Below are 7,500 nucleotides of genomic sequence, written 5' to 3'. Positions count from 1 at the left end.
TCTCTTTCCCTTTTTACTTTATGGCAGAACGTATATTATGGCCTTCTTTTTTCCCACGATATACATTTACCCTAAAGTCATTCGCAATACTTTTGGTTAAAGCAGTGGTTCGTAACGTGGGGAGGCTCGTCCCTCTAAGGGGGCGCGAACCCTTCTCAAAAAGCAGGAATTTCTCTGATCTTGTTTTTCTCTTAACGGGAGCATGGTTAAATAATAAGAAATTTAGTAATGTGACTAATTCATACTCAGTAAAAAGATCAAGAATGCAAGTGCGAACTGCTTGAGTAAAGCAGGACACTGTCTTTTTAGGGGGGTTACGTATGGTTATGCTCATATGGATATGTTTATCTATTACTTTTATCAATAAAATTGAGTGTGAATCGGTTTTGTCATTCAAAGTTAACCACTTTTTTATTTATAATTGAATATAATTGATTTGATATTTGTTTTAATCATGCTGAGAATGTTCCCCATACCTTTATTTTCTACAATTTCTAAACTAGCTAACTCTGATTCCTTAAACAATACTAGGTGCAATGCATGATAATCTATGACTGATCGTCTGTATGACAAGTAAAGGAGTTTGGCAATAATGACACTGACACCATTATCTTTGCCATCAAGTGTCCTCAGGGGCTTCAATAGCTCCCACGAACTCTTCTTCGGGTTCTTGATGAATTTTGCATTATCGACATCACTAGCCCTTGTGAAAGTATATCAATAATCACATTTTAGAACAATTGTGGCGTCTGTTTACCGTAGACTTTATATGATTGCCTTTTAGGAGAATATCAGGAGCAGGTTCGAAGGAAAGTCAGCTTCATGAGAATTATTTACTTCTTACAATACGTATTAAACACACACGTTCACACACACACACACACACACACACACACACACGCACGCACACACACACACACACACATATATACATATATATATATATATATATATATATATATATATATATATATATATATATATATATGTATGTGTATGGATGCATATATCTATGTGTGTTTGCGTGTGATATACATACATATATACATGTATAAATGCATGTATACAATATAAATGTGTGTGTGTGCGTGTGTTTGTCTGTGTGTCTGTTCCTATGTGAGTGACTGGATGAGCACCATTACATACTTATATATGGTTCATCCACCTATCATCTGCTTGATGTAATAATACATTATTGTTCATATAAAAATCTACATAAACCGGATTAATAAAAATGCTTGAAACAAGGCTACTCTCTCCATCTCGAAATAAAAAAGCGCTTAATATTACTTGAATAACCTGATTGACCGACGGACGCTGTCACTTTGTGAAACTCTCCTGCAGGGGCTGAAGTGAAAGCCTCATTCAAGTCTATCATCTTCGTTTAGAACTGGATGTTATCTCCAAAGTCCAATTCCTTTTACTGAAGACAGGAGGGAGAGAGAGAGAGAGAGAGAGAGAGAGAGAGAGAGAGAGAGAGAGAGAGAGAGAGAGAGAGAGAGAGAGAGAGAGAGAGAGAGAGAGAGAGAGAGAGAGAGAGACATAAAAAGAAAATGCGAGAAAGACCCAAACATACAGAAATAAACACCACCAACAGAATGAAGGACAAGGAAAGAAAATAAGAAAGTAGACTCTTTGGAAACTAAACGTCATGGTCGTTGGCAGTAGCGCGGTCCTGTGTTCAATGGAAAGCAGGGGCGCCGAAACCAGTTTGAAAAAAGCACAGATTCCTTGCCGCCTGTGACTGTCTGGGTCGAAGGCGGGTTTGGCAGCGCGGGAGCTCTCTGCTTTGGGATACCTGATTTTAATTAAAAAATGGAAACTTCTGATGAATTAAAACAATTCGATGCGAGAGATTAATGCAGCGAGTATTACCGCACGGATCTTCAACGGAAACTACTGATTATATATGTTTGCATTATCTGATACAGCGCCGATATAACAAACTCCACGTGTTTCAGAAACTCAGGATAAAACTAAGTTTCGAAAGGAAAGGGAAAAAAGAGAGAGAGAGAAAAAAAAATCTAGTTATCGAATTTCGTCCTTAGCCTCCTGACAGTTGGCCACTCCTGGTTGGTCGAGTTCTGTGACGTCACCATCGTATGATGTTGATCTTGCCATCTTATTTTTTTTAAAGCACTGGAGCTGACTGAAAGGATATAAAGCTTGGTATCTCTGTCTGATGTATTATCTTGGCGAATATCTTATTATCATTACAGAGTCTCTGGAATCTAAGTTCTGAAAGGATTGGTATGCTTTTGCTTTTCTTTGATTTCATTTTTTTTTGGGGGGGGGGGTCTAGTAAAACCGGCGCGGTTACAGCAAAATCTGTAATGCGTCTGTAATGAGCACATAGGCCTAAATACGGTATAGGTTTTGTCAATATTCGGTTATTAATAATTGTGATCAAGTTTTCTTGTTTCCTTTTGATAATGTCAATGCGATCAACCATTCAGTATGTTTATATTAAATGAAGCACTTTTTTAATAACCTGCTATCACTGGCCTTTCTGCAAGCTTATAGAATGGCCCATCTCTAACCTTATACAAAACCTCGTATAAGATTAATGTTTAACATTCTCTAAAACCATTAATTTGCAGCATTTCAATCCGTTCATTTTCCATCAATGTATATTTCATGAAATAATCAAAATTTAATATAAGATTCTATGCAAGGGGCAATAAATGATTTTAGATCAGAGTATCTATTTTTTTTCTATTTTCTTATTATTTTACACAATACTTGTAACAAACGAACGAAAGTAAGATCAAAGACCAAACTTGTGTTATTTCTGTTTATGTAAGATTTTTTCTTTTTTTATGAAATAATGCACCAACACATTTTCTACTGGAGCATTGTATCAAAAATCATCCCAGTGTCTGTATTTAAAATACGACCGGTTCCAAATCGAATAAAATTCCATAAAGAAGACCAAATTATGAAAGGGTATATTCAATAAGGAAAAATCCTTTCATGCTGATAACTTCTTACGCATGGTAACAACATTACTTAGTGCAGCCTCTCTTCAGTTAGCCCGCTCTTGGCCAATGGCTGTCTCTTATTGTGCCCTACCCCCAAAATCAGCCAATCACGGAGCCGCTCAACCCAGCCCTTCAGTCAACCAATTACATCAGGAACTGCACGTGGAGACAGCCAATCAGAGCGAGGCAGTGAGGTGGCCAGATCGTACGTATCTTCTCCGCCAGCGGTTTATTTTTATTCAATTCGTTCTAACTCATAACAAAATGAACACTCAGCATAGAAAGCACAGTTCTTGCTGATTTAGGGATGCTTCGCTCAAAAAGTATCTCAGATGATCGCGTATAATTTTTGTATGCATTTATTTCCTATTATATTAATGAGCCACGTTGGTGTGTGGTGCCACTTCTCATGAATTTTTGTATAACTGTAGTTTTGCCTTGATCAGTTCGCCTGGACAGGCCGTAGAAGTCTGGCTTGAGTTTAGGTCGGTAGTGTCCGTGGTCGACTGAGAGTGTGTGAGTATCCCACTATCTTACCTCGCTCTCCGTGTTTGTCTTGAGGGAAGGAATGAAAAACAACGACCGTGTTTAGGTCTCGTGTCTTTTGCTGTACTATTTGCGGCAAAATACACGGTGTCAGTGCCGCTAGTTGCATGCATGTGCCAAACTCAGCCGAGTCAGGGTGCCACATCGAGGTAGTGTCTGGAGAAGTGCAAAGAATTCTGAAATGGCTTGAGCTAATCTGTGAATGATTTGTCAGGAAAATGAATATATTTCTTTTATTTACACGGCTGATGTTTTGGTGGCTCATTTAAACAGTAGAGACGTAGCATAATTGTCATTATAAAACAACAACATACATGTCATTTTAAACCGAAATCTGTATTAAATGGATTAGTTTATAGTTGCAAACCAACATGTGGACCGCAATAGATTTCGAGACTGGGAAGTTGAACAGAAAGCTCAGATCCAGCATACCCCGATGGTATGCTGTTTACCAGCACAACCGCAAATTCCCAGAGTAACTTGAGAATGAGGAAAGATATTAGGGGTTCACTGTATTCAGTAATTTGTACTGCGTTGTTCGAGACAGGAAATAATAATAATAATTAAAAAATGCTGCCTCTTCATTGTATTCTAACATCCAAAAACGAATGTGGCGGTTGATGGAAATGCATGCACAGGCTTGTTGTAAGGGGCTAAAGCAAGACTGTGTGTTGGGGGGGGGGGGATAAGCCGTTGTGTAAATGCAAAAAATAATGGCAGACTCCAAATAACGAAGGGTAAGACTAAATAGTAGTTTACCTATATTCTTTCTGTCTGCAACCCCACCCCCCGAAAACGTCTCAGTTTTGTAACAAATAGACTTCTTGCCCTTACATCTGCTGGGAAGGTTTATATGATGATGGGGGTGGGGGGGTAGGGTCAGACATGCTATGCGGGAGGGATAAGAGGGAGGGACGACGGGGAGGGGGAGGGTTAGGGTAGGCAGCGAGAGGAGCAGGCAGCGATAGTTGGAGATGGAGGGAGAGGGGCAGGGGTGAGAGAGGGAGAGTGGGGGGGATAGGGGCGGGGTAAGGGGGGTGAGAGTGGAGGAAGAGGGACTGTGAGGGTAGTTGGAGTGAGAGAAGGTGGAAGCCGGAGGAGTAGAGGGAGTGGAGGGGCCTTGACATGTGAGCTTACAGAGGCATGTCCCAGGATAGAGATTAGGAAGGGTAGTAAACGGATAGGTGAATAATAGCTAGAGCATAAAAAAGAAAGATACAGACTGTAGTTTTAACAAATTATATTTTGTTGGTGTCAGTTTTACTCGATACAATTGTTTTACTAACGAATCTGGTTGTCCTGCATAACCCCATTCGATCCTGACCTTGAAGGACGCTCGCCTCCCTCATATTTATTCACATGTGTGATTGTTTGCTAGCATGGGCGTGTTCACACACACACACACACACACACACACACACACACACACACACACACACACACACACACACACACACACACACACACACACACACTTTTTCCTCCAGACCTTTAATATTTCAGGATTAAGAAAAAATACCGTAGGTAGGTATCTTACGTCTTATAACGTATCTACCAATGAGCGATGGTTTTAATTTTATGATATGTATAATATTAATTGGACCTTACATTTTCTGGGGGTTAATTTGCATATATTTTCCAACGGGGATGAATAATTTTAGGAAACTGTTACACTTGTAGTTTATGTGTAAACGTATTATGAAGAGAATATTTTCTCTCAAAGTTACTGATTCCCCGGATTAACGACTGACATTCTTGTTTTCCTTCTCTCTCTCTAGATCATTCTGGGTCCTTCCTCCATGCCTTTTAATAAAATTGTTAGCTGTCTATCAATAAAGAAAGTGTGATAATCTCAATCACTTGGGACTTTTTTCTGCCGTATTTTATTCTGAAGCATTTTTTGCTTATTGCTGGATGAAAATGATGGCATGTAGTTGATACTCGCAATACCGAAAGTATTTCAGCAGTACAGTATGCAATAGATCTGATACGGTTTAACTTTACTATTATTTCTGGAGAGATAGGATGGCTAAATAAGTCACGTTACAGTGGGATTTATTTTTGTGTAATTCAGTTATTGTCTCTAAATTTAGCTTAAATATTAGGTGCTTCAAATAGACATGCGGCCCGCGTGTCTATTTAAAGCACTGATGTTGAATGAGAGTACTAAAGGTATAGTCAGTATCATTTTATGTGTTAATGATCGTTGTTACACCTCTCAGTACCTCTTTAATTTCTACAGGATAATTATCATTATAAATAGTCTGTTCTAAACAGGTTACTTATAATGACAGACAGGTTCGGAAGAACAGATTATCTCATTTGGAGTTGAACTATAGGAAAACACCCTTATGTTGCGGGAGCCGTCTTATAGAGCGGCGAATTCGTGTTGGGAGTACCACAGAAAGGCTGGCGAGGAAGTAACCGTACCCAGTAACCCCGTAACGCCTGTGAATGGGCTGTCCTTAGAACTAAAGGGGTTTTCGCACTACAGATTTCTGATCTGCTGTAGATCAGTCCTTCCTGAAGTCGTGAGCAGAGTAGTTTTATTAGTTATTTGTTTATAGGATGCACAGTCATAAAATACATACAGTTTTTACAATCAACAGAAAAAGAACAGTGTATACGAAACACTTCAGAAAGATTGTGTTAACGAGAAGTTTCCTACATGTATTTATATCCACATCCGAAACAGGCAAATCTCTTACATCGAATATTATAACTGTAGCTCAAATATATCCTTGTATATGCACAGGTGTTTTGCTGATGCAAATGCTGTGGAAGAACAGATGTTCAGAATCTATTTCGGCTAGAAAGAAGTGTGATGTTAAAAAAGCAATTTGTTATTGCTTTTAACCTGTTGCTATAAGACCATCTCATACCTAAATAACGTGTCTTTTCAGTAGTATGATAAATCTGTGTAGATTGGCTGTTAGCCGTATATATAGTGCTATAAAAAGTCCTATACATTTGATTCCTAAAAAAATAGAACATTTTTCAGTTTTGCCTTCTGGGAATTTCAAATTATTCGCAGGTATGTGTAACTGCCAAAACTTCTTCATCTTACTGTGCTGGGGTACAGTGCGACGGCAAGACAAATATTCCAGTTCATTCTCAGTCTCTAAGTCAGCAAGAGAGAAAAGAGACTCGAAAAAAAAACTTGCTCAGGAAAACCGGTTGTCGTCAGGAGGAAAGTCCCCAAGGAGACTGGCGTAGAAGACTGAATCCGCAAAAAGTTGAGATTGTGGTTAAAGCATTTTTACGCAGGATAACGGACAATAGGCCGTTGACGTTCAGGTTCAGTGATAGTCTTTAAACAATAAATATGAATTACAAGACGTCACGATATAACGCACAGTATAGCCAGCTGTTTAACGAGTGGTGGTACACAAGGTTGCTGAACCGGGAACAAATGATAGGTTGCTGCTGTATTTAAAGACTGTTCGTTTTTTTTTTTTTTTTTTTTTTTTTTAAGTACAAATGCAGTGTCATAACGGAAAAGGATTAAATTGGATCGATATGGTAATACTGAAGGGATTTGTTACATGGGAGTTTGCACTATTAACTACATTACTCAAGGTAAAATCCTCCTCATCGTATAATGTTCATGGATGACCATGCAAAAGAACTCCATTCAGTTTGTTTGAATTACACCTGATAAACGTTACAGTAAGTACGACTATAATAGAGCGTGGAAAAAATCTCCGGGCGTATCATGCCGGCAAATGTACCGGGCCATCTTCTATGTAGACCAGTTGGTAACAACAGATAAGAACTACTTATCTACTAAAAACAGACTTATTAGGTAGCACATTTATCTTATTCCTACATGTGAGGATGGTACCCGTTGGCTTTGGTCCGGACAGAACTGGATATAGCCGGTTATATTCGGATTGTGGTCGGTAACCTTAGCAAGATAACTTCAAGGTTACGGCGGCATCACCCCCATGCAAATGTGTGAATATACACGTAC

At 38.9% G+C, this 7,500-nt stretch overlaps 1 protein-coding gene across 1 annotated transcript in view; it reads left to right on the top strand.

The window, feature by feature from the left end:
• The first annotated feature begins 3,362 nt into the window (after positions 1-3,362).
• LOC113817880 (cytosolic 10-formyltetrahydrofolate dehydrogenase) overlaps positions 3,363-7,500 on the top strand; it is a 20,380-nt gene continuing 16,242 nt past the window's right edge. The window contains exon 1 of the mRNA XM_070138385.1: positions 3,363-3,497. The gene's annotated coding sequence lies outside the window, so the exon portion shown is untranslated. The remainder of the gene's footprint in view (positions 3,498-7,500) is intronic.

Source organism: Penaeus vannamei, chromosome 24, assembly GCF_042767895.1.
Source record: "Penaeus vannamei isolate JL-2024 chromosome 24, ASM4276789v1, whole genome shotgun sequence".
Classification (NCBI taxonomy): Eukaryota; Metazoa; Arthropoda; class Malacostraca; order Decapoda; family Penaeidae; genus Penaeus; species Penaeus vannamei.
Note: the sequence above shows the minus strand (reverse complement) of the source record. Positions and strands in the feature narration are given on the sequence as shown.